Source organism: Malaclemys terrapin, chromosome 3, assembly GCF_027887155.1.
Source record: "Malaclemys terrapin pileata isolate rMalTer1 chromosome 3, rMalTer1.hap1, whole genome shotgun sequence".
NCBI classification, from domain to species: Eukaryota; Metazoa; Chordata; order Testudines; family Emydidae; genus Malaclemys; species Malaclemys terrapin.
Window position 1 is genome coordinate 136,226,487 of NC_071507.1, and position 14,271 is coordinate 136,240,757.

Consider the following 14,271-nt stretch of genomic DNA (forward strand, 5'->3'; position numbering starts at 1 on the left):
AGGGCAACAAAAATGGTTAGGGGCATGGAAAGGCTTCCATATGAGGACAGATTAATAAGACTGGGACTTTTCAGCTTAGAAAGAGACGACTAAGGGGGAGATATGATTGAGGTATGTAAAATCATGACTAGTGTGTAGAAAGTAAATAAGGAAGTGTTATTTACTCCTTCTCATAACACAAGAACTGGGGTCACCAAATAAAATTAATAGGCAGCAGGTTTAAAACAAACAAAAGGAAGTATTTCTTCACACAAACGCACAGTCAACCTGTGTAACTCTTTGCCAGAGAATGTGTGAAGGCCAAGATTATAACAGGGTTCAAAAAAGAACTAGATAAATTCATGGAGGATAGGTCCATCAATGGCTATAGCCAAGATGGACCCAGATGATGTCCCTAGCCTCTGTTTTCCAGAAGCTGGGAATGAGTAACAGGGAATGGATCACTTGATGATTACCTGTTCATTCCCTTTGGGGCACCTGATATTGGCCACTGTCAGAAGACAGGATACTGGGCTAGATGGATCTTTGGTCTGACCCAGTATGGCCATTCTTTTGATCTTATGATAAGAAGGGTTGTCTGTTCATGGATTTTCATGGTACATCACATTCAGGGATAAAGATTACATAATAGTTGTGCGTGCTGATGCAAATATTAAATAAAGCCATAAAATATCAAAGTCAGGAGTGTTAGTCTAACTAAGACAGCATGTACCATTCCAGGTAATGCTTCCTTTCCAGGGGAGTTGCTATGATTTTAAACATACAACAGGTCTCATCATTCATTTTAGATTAAAGGCACAGTGAAATACACTTTCTTTTTTGCCAGCCTGAGAGAAGAAGTATTCAGATATTACCCTCCTGGGCCTAGCATAAAAACATAGATCTGATAATACAGATTAGATAGATATCAAGAGTAATTTTAGGATTGTGCTTCAACAAAGTTAGAAAAATAAGTTGTCTAACACATACAATGTATCTCCAAGGAAGAACTGCCACACATTAGATCTATGTTGTGTTGTACCGAGAATTCACTTGTAGACAGCAGGGATCTGATCTAGTCTTGGTAACAAATGAAATGAGGTTAGTGTTTATACATCATAAAACTACCACATCAAGAGGCATGACTAGCAGTTTCTGCTCACAAAATCCCTAGGATAAGGGGAAGTTGTAGATCAGAAGAGAGAAACATTTCAAAACTGCACAGAGAGATTGCCAAAGCATTGACCCACACAAGAGATCACTATCACAGATGTTGTCAGGGTCTCATTTTTATCAGTTCTAATAACCACAGCTTTGCATTCATTAATATTTTATTTAAAAATGTATTTTATAAGAGGAAGAAGCAACAGCAGTGTGCAGTAATATGCACATTTTTTCAGATTTCTAATGACCCTCGCACAATATACCTTAGGTATTTGTGTATCTTTATTATTTCATTTTTGAAGTCTTTAGAACAACTGGCGCTAGTAGTGGCATTGAAAACTGAGCTCAACTATACACCTGCACTGAAGCAATTTTGTCATGGTGATAAAGTGATTCTTTGTGGGAGCTGGATCATGCTAAATATCTTCTGCAACTGCCTGCCTAACCCTAAAAGAAGAGGAGAGAGAGAGAGAGAAGGGAGGAAATAATAGAGAAGGGGAGACATCTCCAGTAATTAGAAGAGGGACTAAAGAGAGATTAAAATAAAGAGTAGAGGAAAGGGGACTTTTAAATGAAAGAAAACAAGAGAGCATAGAAAAAAGAAAGAAAGGAGAGACACAAAGAAGAAAGAATGAGGGGGGAATAAATAGGCCAGATTATCATCTGTATTATGGTAGTGCTTAGTCTCCAGTTGACATCAGGGCCCACTGTGCTAGAGATTGTACAAACTCCTAGCAGAGACCAATATTAAATAAAAATCTTTATTATAAAGGTTATGGGGCAAATCCTAAACCCAGTGACCATTGCAATTATATCAGGGAGTGGGCATGGATTTAGCAGTGGTGGTGAAAGGAGAAATCCTCTCTCCCTGGTCACAGAGCCACTGCCTCGAGGCCCAGTTTTTGGAGAAGGCTTCACAGTCTCCTGCTGTGAGAAGATGGAAGGATCTAAGCTGCAAAGACTCTGCCTCTACCCTGCCCCAAAAAGTGTGAACTCTTCACTTCTTCCCTTCCCCTCCTATCTCCTGCACTCACATAAAGCACAGTAATGCTTGTTCCAGTCCTGTCAAGGAGTCATCCATGGCTAAGGAGGCAGTGGAAGGATTTACTTCTATGTGGAGGTGGCAAACATTTAGAGGTGAACTTCCAAAAGCAGTTGGCTCTTAGCCCACAGCACTGCAAGTATAATGCTCTAAATCAGTTTGTTCAAACCTAGATTTCTTGTATTATTTAACTTCACCTTTCTTCTGTTTGCAAATTGCAGTGTGTACCATACCCATGACACCAAGCAAACAATTAAGTATTATTATTATTATTATTATTTGGATAAAAGATGATTGATTCAGATGATTTTTGTGTTTGTTTCTAGAAGCACCAAAAGGCATAAACATTTTTCTAACTCTTGTATCCGTGCAGTTGGCTAGTTTCACCAATGGACACTGCTGCAAATTGCTCCATTGAGAGAATGTTGAGTTTGGACTCCTGAGTCTTAAAACTCCAGACAGTGCAAAAGTCAAGGTTACATACACAGTCTTAACTCTGCCCCCTGTCAATGTTCTCTATGATACATTAACTATATGGCCACGTACCATTTCTCACTTACTATATCATACCATTTTTTCTACAACTTCAGACATATACATGTAATATACATTTTTTTTCATTTTTGTGTACTTACTTTCATAATGGCTTAATAGATCTTTATTTTAGTTTGACTTTTTACATGATAAATTCTATTCTTGCTAAGGTATGCATTTTAATAATTGTCTCAGCACCCATTTAGTATATCTCTAACAGGAAACGGTTAGTCCTTTGCAGACAAACATCTGAACTGTAATTCATTAACACAGGGGTAGGCAACCTATGGGCATGCGTGCCAAAGGCGGCACGTGAGCTGATTTTCAGTGGCACTCACACTGCCTGGGTCCTGGCCACGGTTTGGGGGCTCTGCATTTTAATTTAATTTTAAATGAAGCTTCTTAAACATTTTAAAAACCTTATTTACTTTACATACAACACTAGTTTAGTTATATATTATAGACTTATAGAAAGAGACCTTCTAAAAATGTTACAATGTATTACTGGCATGCGAAACCTTAAATTAGAGTAATAAATGAAGACTCAGCACACCACTTTTGAAAGGTTGCCGACCCCTGCATTAACGTAATATTTCATAAGCAGTCCCTTATATGTGTTTCTTATGTAGGAGTATAGCTAATCTGCATTTTCCTGTCATCTATCTTCAAAATGTCTTAATGAAGATCATATATTACTTTCTCCAAGAACGGGATGTAATTTCTTTCAAATATTGGTAAAATTATCTATATATTTCTAATTTGACAAGTACAAGTAAACAGAAAACTGACTTTCCGGCACAAGCTGAGACAAATGTCTGTTTCCAATATGAAAGAATTAATCTCTGTACTAATTTAATGGTACCCAATAGTGTGCTGGATGTCTGTGCTGAGAATCAAGATCCCTACCCAAAAGGAGCTTGTAAAATAAGTTTGGACATGACACAATGAGACAGTTGGAGAAGGAGGAGAGGGGCAACATCAATAAATTGATGCAATTTGGGCCGGATCAGAGATTTTCCATTGATGTCAATGGTTTTTGGATCAGGCCTTTCCTCAGTAAGGCAAGTGCATAGCTTGATTGGACCAAAATTATTATTTTATTTAGATAAATGGAATGTATGGAATGTATAAACAAAGGAGTGATTGGTGAGTTTCTTGTAGGCATCATAAAATAAGTGGATCTTTAGGAGGCAATTTAAAGAAGAGAGGCTAATGGATTTGCAGTCTAGCTTAGGAAGGGTGATCCATGAATTAAGGTGATATAGAAAAAAAAAGAGGGAAGACAATTGTGGGAGACACAGACAAAAGGGATGTTAAGGCATCATCAGAAGATACAGAGAGGGAGGATAGGAGTGAGTAAATAAGAGACTCCATCTAGAAGGTTGGATTTATGCATGATCTTGAAGGGTATGACAAGAAGAGTGTAACTGATATAGTAGAAAAAGGAGAGCCAGAGTTGAGGAAGTTACAGTAATCAAGAATGAAGACGATGACAGCTTGGATGAGAGTTTTACCTATATGGGAAAAAAGAGAAAGAATCTTACAGAGATTGTGATTTGAACTGTAGTAAGCCATACAAGTGTATGTACAGTTCAATGTATTAAAGAAACACCAATGATAGTGGTAACTGAAGAAGTTAATGTTATAATTTAATTCTAAACCTTTTCCTCTCAGTAGAATAAATGTGCAGGAACATAGTTATTTAAAAGCACATTCACACTATTACTCAGTGTTATACTTCATCTACAGTATGTTTAAATATGGCTTACTGGGCACAGAATAATATACAGTACTTCAAGATGCTACACATGTCACTAAATACAAAGTTACAAAGAAAAATGGTGTGATATTGTGTGATTTGAGAAATATTATAATGCATACGCAGAAGGAGCCAAAGTTAAGGTCTTATATTAAACATTAATTTCAGCATTTTCTGACTTTTGTGTGCAAAGCTATGGAGTCTTAATAATTTATTAATATTGTTTATTGTATTTGGTTTCTGCTGGCATGCAAAAGATAAATTGCAAATAGAGACCTATGGGTGTGTACACTTTGCATACATCCTGAACAAGATCCTGATCCTACAAAGACTTAAGCATGTGCATAACTTTGTTGTGGAATTAACTCCACCAACACTGCTAACATGGATGAAGCTATCCACATGCTTAAGCCTTTGTGGGATCAACACCAGAATGCACTGGGAACTCCTTCCTCCCCTGCAAAATGGGGCAATTTGCATGCTTAGGTCAGTGGTGTGAGAAAGTGTGCATCTGCTGAAAAACATGGGCCACAGCAATGAAGTTCCATAATTTCGAGTAATTTAGTTAGACAATAACAGAACACTTCCACTTTTGATCAAGACTGATGGAATCCCACCTTTCCATTGGAACAATATTTCTGGGCCATTATACTTCAAGGGCATTAAGCATTTTATTAAGTACATAATTATTGAGAAGGCATGTACAGTGCATATTTTCTCCACTGCCAAGCTAAAACTAAATATAAATAAACAAAAAGAGATTCTGCCCAGGTTCAGCTATGAATAGGAATAGTAATTCCAATGACTTGGCCAAAATTCCATGTGGGTGAATACCTACTTAAATTCCTGCTGCAGTTTCAATTGGAAATGGTATTTTTCATTTCCCATCCTAAACCAACAGGTGATGTTGCAGTAACCAACTGCTGCATTTCAAACTGAAGGTGGGTACAGTTTAGCAGCAGATTCAATTATCTCATATATAGTTACTGAGGGACTGATCCTGCATTCCCTATTCACACAAGTAATCCTCACTCATCAAAATTACCCTAGTCATATGAGTGATGTTTTGCAAGAGTGGGCCCTACACTTTGGAATGGATCATAGGAATTGCTATATTCAAGAACTCTGCAGTAGCTAGATGTTGGATAATCTGCCCCCACATTAGGTCTCATTCTAGTCACTAATAGTTTGAGACTTGTTTAAGCACTAAAGCATGAGGCTTACTATACCATCTAAATTTATTATAATCATTATTGTGATAATTATTAATATAACTCCATGGTACACCCCTATCCTGAATACTGCATGCAGGTCTGGTCGCCCCATCTCAAAAAAGATATATTAGAACTGGAAAAGGTTCAGAAAAGAGCAACAAAAATGGCTAGAGGTATGAAACAGCTTCCGTATGAGGAGAGATTAATAAGACTAGGACTTTTCAGCTTTGGAAAAGAGACGACTAAGAGGGGGATATGACAGAGGTCTATAAAATCATGACTGGTGTGGAGAAAGTGAATAAAGAAGTGTTATTTACTCCTTCTCATAACACAAGAACTAGGGGTCACCAAATGAAATTAATAGGCAGCAGTCTAAAACAAACAAAAGAAAGTAGTACTACTCAAAGGGTAGTGATCAACAGCTCGATGTTTAGTTGGCAGCCGGTATCACGCGGAGTGCCCCAGGGGTTGGTCCTGTGGCCGGTTTTGTTCAACATCTTTATTAATGATCTGGATGATGGGATTAATTGCACCCTCAGCAAGTTCGCAGATGACACTAAGATGGGGGGAGAGGTAGATATGCAGGAGGGTAGGGATAGGGTCCAGAGTGACCCAGACAAATTGGAGGATTGGGCCAAAAGAAATCTGATTAGGTACAAGAATCCCATGTACCGCTACAGGCTGGGGACCGACTGACTAAGCAGCAGTTCTGCAGAAAAGGACCTGGGGATTACAGTGAATGAGAAGCTGGATATGAGTTAGCAGTGTGCCCTTGTTCCCAAGAAGGCCAATTGGGCTGTATTAGTAGGAGCACTGCCAGCAGATCGAGGGAAGTGATTATTCCCCTCTATTCGGCACTGGGGAGGCCACACCTGGAGTAGTGTGTCCAGAGTTGGTCCCCCCACTACAGAAGGGATGTGGACAAATTGGAAAGAGTCCAGAAGAGGGCAACAGAAATGATTAGGGGGCTGGGGCACATGACTTACGAGGAGAGGCTGGGGAAACTGGGGTTATTTAGTCTGGAGAAGAGAAGAGTGAAGGGGGATTTGATAGCAGCCTTCAACTACCTGAAGGGGGGTTCCAAAGAGGATGGAGCTTGGCTGTTCTCAGTGGTGGCAGATGACAGAACAAGAAGCAATAGTTTCAAGTTGCAGTGGGGAAAGTCTCGGTTGGATATTAGGAAACACTATTTTGCTAGGAGGGTGGTGAAGCACTGGAACGGGTTACCTAGGGAGGTGGTGGAATCTCCATCCTTAGAGGTTTTTAAGGCCCGGCTTGACAAAGCCTTGGCTGGGATGATTTAGTTGGTGTTAGTCCTGTTTTGAGCAGTGGATTGGACTAGATGACCTCCTGAGGTCTCTTCCAACCCTAATGTTCTATGATTCTAAGTATTTCTTCCTTCAAGGCACAGTTAATCTGTAGAACTCTTTGCCAGAGGATGTTGTAAAGGCCAAGACTATAACAGGGCTCAAAAAAGAACTAGATATATTCATGGAGGATAGATCCACGGCTATTAGGCAGGATGGGCAGGGATGGTGTCCTTAGTCTCTGTTTGCCAGAAGCTGGGAATGGGTGACAGAGGATGGATCACTTGATGATAACCCGTTCTGTTCATTCCCTTTGGGGCACCTGGCATTGGCTACTGTCAGAAGACAGGATACTGGGCTAGATGGATCTTTGGTCTGACCCAGTATGGCCGTTTTTATGTTCTCGATATCCAAATAAATATCCAATACCTTTTTGATTAGTGCTATGTGGTATAAATGTAAAATATAATTTGTTATATTGGGCCTGATTCTCTGTTGGCCTTCATCTTGTGTAATCATTTATGCTAATATAAAGTGGCTTTGAAATACTACAAACTCAGAATGGTATTGGGTTACAATCATTTTACATTCGCTTTGTACTGGTATAAGTGAGTACTCAAGGTAAGGGCAATGGAGAATCAGACCTCTGTATTTAGATACAGTTTGAATTTGGATTATAAATTACCTTCTGAAGTGAGTTAGATGCCTACTAAGGTGTGCTACTGACATGGCATTTCAGAACTTCTCTGTATTTTGTTTATAACAACTAATATACACTTAGAACTTGAAAAAAATTGGGACTTTTAGCATGGAGTATTGAAAATGGTTTAGATTTTACTCTTCTTCATCAGCCTCCTTTTGCAACCCAAGATGCAATTTTCATTTTATATTGGGGGGGGGGAAGAGGAGGGGCAGCCCTACTTCAAAAGTGAGTGGGAAAAAAGCACATTAGAGGAACATGCCAAAGGGTAACCAACAGAGAAAGAAACCACTCATCCAGCAAAAGTAAATCTTGTTGGGTGTACTGTAATGTATTCTATGTATATGATTGTTCTTTTCTGTTATTCTTGCTGTTTGATTCCAGTGCAGTGACAACTATAAACAGTTCTTAGTAAAACTGAACTCTGCAAATGTACTATATTTGACTGAATATATTTTGACAAATAAACCCTTTATTCAAATTAAATGTATCAACATCTTCATGTGCTGTGCAACATTTTACTATTAATCATAGTTATTTTCCTGCAATATCACCAGTATATTATGAATAATTCAACTTCAGCCATCCATATAGAATACAAAAATAATGTACAGCTCAGTTTAGATATAACTTTGGGATCAATACTTCTGAGGCTGTGGAATCCTCTCTTTGTATGAATATGACATGAGGTAAGCTAGTAAACCATGACTGGATGGCTTTTATGGAAGTTTTATTCACTGTTTCATTCCAGTCTAGTTGAAATCGCTGAATCATTCTGATATCTAAGACTTGGTCTCATCCCAATTACTGCCTGATATGGAAAAGAAAATCAACTTGCTCCCAGAGAAGCTGATGGCAAATCCCATTTGCTTCAGTGGTGCAGCATCAAGTTCTAGTGGCTTTACAGTAATAAGTATCTGTTCAAAATCATTAACATTTCAGTTGACCTTAACTACGTTAAGAGAGATTCTCCATAGACATATGTGTAGTGTAACAACGTGTGCTGTTTGGATATGAAAGCAACATGTGTGTTCTGGTAATAATGTGTTGTCTGAACATGAAAAAGTATGAGGTTGGCGTTTACATTGTGTATTTGAATGTGTCTCTGGGGAATTGGGCTGTTTGTGAACTGTGGCTGATTATATTTGGGTAGCTATGATTTTGAGGTGGGAAGGCATGTAAGTTAAAACTGGTCTGGATGTGACTGTTGGTTTAAATGATGATTTTTTGAATTTTTAGTGATTGTGTGGGGATAGGTGTGCCTATGGGGATAGGTGGTACGGATTTCCAGTGGTGGGGCGGCAGGAATGGTACTAGTAAGGATGAAGAAGCCAGTGAAGGTGAGAGTCATGATTCTTCTCCTGGTATCTGTTCATTTTGCCAGCACAATTTTTGAACGCAGTCAAGCAGCATGGAGGACCTAGCATTAAGCACTATGATCATGGCAGTCATTAAGACTAACAGGATGATGTATATGCATTTTGAGCTGCGCAGCCAGAGCATGTGCAGAAGTAACTCCTGCTTCTCCTCCATCATTAACCATATTGCCACAACAGCAGCAGCATTATGAAACAGAGCCCAATTCATCTGCCTTTTCATAAGGAACTGCCATTTCCCCTTCAGCGTCATGTGGGATGGAATGTAATTAGGTTGATTGACATGGTGGTCCCAATATGGTGTATTCTCTACATTGTGCAAGACACTGGAATGCTGGGGCATGGTCTTGACCTTTGCAGTAAATGGTGCTCGGCATAGCTGCTTGCCTCTTCAATGACCCTTTCAGAACAATGCGCTCCCTCTCAAGGGCCATGCTTTCCCTTTCAATCTTTTGAGAATGTCTCAGGAAACCTTCCCTCCACAGCTCTATCTTCATGGCCCTCTGTTGTGATGAACTGAATATTTCATGGAACAGATTATCTCAAGTCTCCCCCCCACCCCCAAGATTTGACAACCTCTCTGCAGGCAATAACTTCCTTCTTTGCACAGTTACAGGTGCTGTGGGAAATCAGAAAACACACAAGTACTTATTGTCCCACTCCTCATCGTCTCCATGACAACCATGAGAAAATGTTTCTCTTCCCACAATTTTGGAATGCCATTTCCATCTTCTCTTCCTACTCAGTAGTTCCTTTCTGTGTGGTAAGACATTATCTAACTTATTCCAATTTATTATTTTGGGAGGAGGGCGGGGGGGGGGGTAGGTGGGGTGACTTTATGGGTGCCTATGATTTTTTTAACATTGTTTGCAGGCTGTCTGGACATTGGAGGATACAACCCTGAGACAAGTATCAGAGGGGTAGCTGTGTTAGTCTGTATCCACAAAAACAATGAGGAGTCTGGTGGCCCCACAAGTCACCAGGAGACAGAGCAAGGTCCTGTTCAAAAAGGCTGTGCACAAACCAGAAGGTATGTAGCACTGCTATTTACCAGGATGGTTTACCCCAACTGGTACATGAGTGGAAGGGGAACACTTATTACAGGGGCAGCACAGACAGCTGCTTTGCCATCCAATGCTCATACCAAAATTGAGCATTATCTTTGCCTTAAGTTCTCTCATGTGAACTGCAAAATTAATAGAATTCTACATCCAAATGCATTACAAGTGTCTTAAAATATCTATGCATTCAGAAATGCCTCTGTAGTCTGATTTGGGGCATTTACATTATGAACTCTAAACTTCTGTAAAAGCTAAGTGCACTAATGAAACTGTGAGCCAATGTACCATTTCTAATGATTCTTTTAATCTTTCTGTTTCTGGAGTTACAATCAAGGTGACATAGGCAATGTGTTGCTATTTTTTTTTAACTCCCATGGTGCTGATACCCTAAGCAAAGGGCAGTGGGCTGGGGACCATGCTGGCTAGAGGAGGGAGGAATAGAGAGAGAAGGAAGCAGCCTGTTAAGGGGTGGGAAGGTGGCTGATGATTGTGAGAGTTCACGTTGCAAAGAAATTGTAAAGGTTTAATTGTGCAGCATGGATGTCATTTTGAGTAAGATGGGAAGGGGGGGGGGCGGATACACCATCACGGCAACAGGGGGAAGGGAGGTGAGGCAGAAAGCAAATTGGTATGGGAGGGGGGGTTCAGACATGAAAAGGGTTGCTGGTAGATGTTGGATTTATGGGATTAGATACTGCAGCCAAATATGATGCTTTAAGTCTCTGGTGTGGACTCCATGTACAGCTTGCTGGCAGGGTAAATCCAAGTAGGTGAAGAGAGACTCAGCCCTCTGCCCAACATAGCACTGGGCAGCACCGACCCAGAAAAAGTAGTTTAAATCTCCCTATACAGTTGTATACTATAGCATATGATACTTACTGGCACAGGTCCTCTCTACAGCAATGTCAGGCAGGGTGCTGGCAGAGTTGTCCTCCACGGCTGTTTCTGGATGGCTCACCACAGGGGATTCTTGTTGATTATCCACATCTGCCATGTCATAGAATTCTTGGCTGTCCTCTTGGTTGGACTCCCATGGCATGTGAGGGGTCAGAGGAGCAGTCGGTGGCTTGCTAGGTGCTTGCCATGCTGTCTTGAGTGCTTGCCATTCTCTCTGCAGCACTATCTCCCACAGCCACTTTGGGTTCAGTGGTAGCATCACCTGCAAACATGAGGTCCAGTTCCTCATAATATGGGTAGGTAGTGGGAGTATTACCAGAGGTCCTGTTATGGTCTCTTGTCTTCTGGTACTTCCACTGAAGCTTTTGTATTATGACTCAGCTGCCAGGAATGTCCCTTTGCCTTCAGTTTCTTTGAAAGTACCCCATAGATGTTTGTAGTCTAATGATTCTTATCCAGATGGTACCGGGTATGCCTGTCTCTGAAGAGGGCAATCAAGTCCAGGACCTCTGCAGGGGTCCACACAGAAGAATGTGTGTGCATGGGCATAAGCACTGTTATAATAGGTATGTGAACACACTACTGCCTGGTATCAAAAAGGGACGTTCCCAGCTGCCTACCTGCATTTAAATAGACAGGCTTTATCCCTCCAGAGCAGTGGAGGGAAGACAGGTACACAGACAGGTTGACCCAGATGTGAAGCATTGCAGTGTGGAACATTAGTTGGAGGACTGCCAGCAGCACAGTAGTTAGAAAGAACTCACCCTTATTCCTTTTCCAAGGAGGAATGCATACATTGCATGTTCTGCTAACATGGATATAAATAACAGTGGAGATAATGAGGCCCTGCTTAGGCAAGTAAAGACATGACTGTACCCTACATGGCTTTCTACACACCCCAGCAGTGCCGCTTCCATCTACACTGCTAGTTTTAGCAGTGTAGCATCCTGCTGCCTCCTCACTGACAGTGTCTTTCCACACTGTGGAGAAAGATTCCAGAAGCGGCAAAAGGCTCTGGCAGGGGGGAGGCAACAGGGAAAGGCTCTGGCAGCTCCTTGCAGTATGGAAAGGCTCCAGAAGCAGGGAGCTGATGGAGTCTTTCTCCACTGCAGGGAAAGATTCTGGCAGCAGGGAAAGGCTCTGGCAGTGGGAGGCAGCAGGAAAAGCTCCCCTCTGCCAGAGCCTTTCGCTGCTGTGTGTAACTACACAGCACCATGAGGATACAGCCTATTTTTCACTGCAAGTGGGATGCAGCGTAGACCTACCTTAAGATGCAAATTAATCACTTTGAAAACAGGTTCTGACACAAGGCACTTTAAGGCAGACTAGCTACAGTTAGTGAGATGTAACATCCCCATGTAAACAAGACATGAAAAGTGTCTTTCTTTTGAGTGAAGGCCCTGTGCTTAAGTGCTTTGCTGCACTGAGACCTAAATTAGGTTATGATGACAGAAGGGAATAGCAGTTTTTATACTGGCTTGCAGGGTCTGAAAAGTAGCCTATCACTGAGATGTTATGATCTTTGAGTTTAAAGTTTGTCTGTGGTAGTTATGGTTGATTAGTTTAGAGGAGGAAGAATTGATAACCCCAAGTATTCAAAGTAACCAGCCCCCCAAATTCATAAGATTTGTTCAGATATTATGAGATTTTTTAAAAAAATCTTGTTTTTTTTATTTGCCTTCTGATTTTTGAGTGCTTAGGGTTCATGTTTTTGAGCCTTTCATCATAACCATAAGAGCTAGATTTGTATTTATTTGTAATAGAAATTGAAAATCTCACATGAGCAAGGGATTCAGGAACTAAAACTTTAGCAAAACACCAAATATTGTAAAACTAATGATAAAATCACAAGTGCTAGCAACACTGAGGAGGCCACACACACAAATGGGATCCTATCAGAGACAAATTTCATAAGAATAAGTATTTATTTGGCTAGGTTAGTGAATATTATTATAACTTATTATAAATTAGCAATATTAACTACATTTGACCAAAAATTATTTCTGAAAATTGAATTCTCTTCTGAAGAATGTGTTAAATTTGGTAACCAAATTTGATCATTGACGTTTGAGCTATAGATTTCAACTCCTCCTTAACCATAGAATTACAACCAGTGAGTGAACCTACATAAACATATACACAAAGTTCTGACTTATTGGTTCCCACAGCAACTGCAACTTTACATTGCACACACACACACACACACATATTTATATGTTTGTGTCTGCAACGAGGAAGAGTTCCAGCTGCTGTGGGAAGCAACAGTCTGACCTTCTGTGTGTAAAAGCTCAACCATAAAATTGCATTAGTGAAGGGTTTGTGCATTTTATTTCCTTAGTTTTAGAAAAAAATGAACTGTGACTGATCAATCGTACATACAAATAAATCCATGATGTATTACTTAAATACATGCACATGGTATAAACTTTATCTCTGTTACCTACACACACAAAAAGATACAATCTGAGTAAATAGGATCTTGGTTAGGAAGAAATCTACCTACAACTCAAGGGTAAGGTATAGCTAATATCTGCAGCTACTATGCTAGTTCCTGGATTGGAACAGGGGCCTCAGTCCTTGAACTACTTCTGCATAGGAATTTGTGCTCTTTTTTTCCTGCTTTTGACCAAGATGAGCTGCTGCAGAACCCAGCTCTGACATGTGCAGATTATTTGGCGTTCCCTATGCGATTGCTCCACGGCTACCCATTTCCCACATATGGTGGGAAAAATAATTGTTCTGCTGTAGTGCGGCCCTAGCACAAGCCAGTCCTTAGAAAAGGGCATTTCAGCCACTTCACATTAGAATATAGGCAACATTAATTTTTAAATGTTCTCATATATGTATGAAACACCTGTGCTTATGTGAATGGGCACTTAATAAAATAAACTAAAACTAACTTCATTCACTATGCAGAACTCTAACTATATGCTTGTCCAGTCAATGGGAAGTGCTGGATTCTCAGTACCTTTCAAAATGTGGCCACTTATTTAGGTGTCAAAATGTGGTGTTACGAGCTATACTTTTGTTTAGTCTTAGCCCAAATAATTAAAAATTGATTGCTTCCTCATTAACTGTTTCATGTGTTGGACAGCCAGGGCCGGCTCTACCATTTTTTCCGCCCCAAGCAAAAAAAAAAAAAAAAGCCGCCCGGACTGTGCCATCCCAAGAATGGACGGAATGCCACCTCTTAGCATGTGCCACCCCAGGCACATGCTTCCTCCGCTAGTGCCTGGAG

General features: G+C 40.4%; 1 long non-coding RNA gene across 2 annotated transcripts in view; it reads left to right on the forward strand.

The window, feature by feature from the left end:
- Positions 1-14,271, forward strand: part of LOC128833464 (uncharacterized) — a 104,915-nt gene that overhangs the window by 59,420 nt on the left and 31,224 nt on the right. The window contains exons 2-3 of one of the 2 annotated variants that reach the window (XR_008444242.1): positions 9,686-9,838; positions 9,949-10,105. This is a non-coding gene — a long non-coding RNA (uncharacterized LOC128833464). The remainder of the gene's footprint in view (positions 1-9,685; positions 9,839-9,948; positions 10,106-14,271) is intronic. The other variant, XR_008444243.1, reaches the window with a different exon arrangement.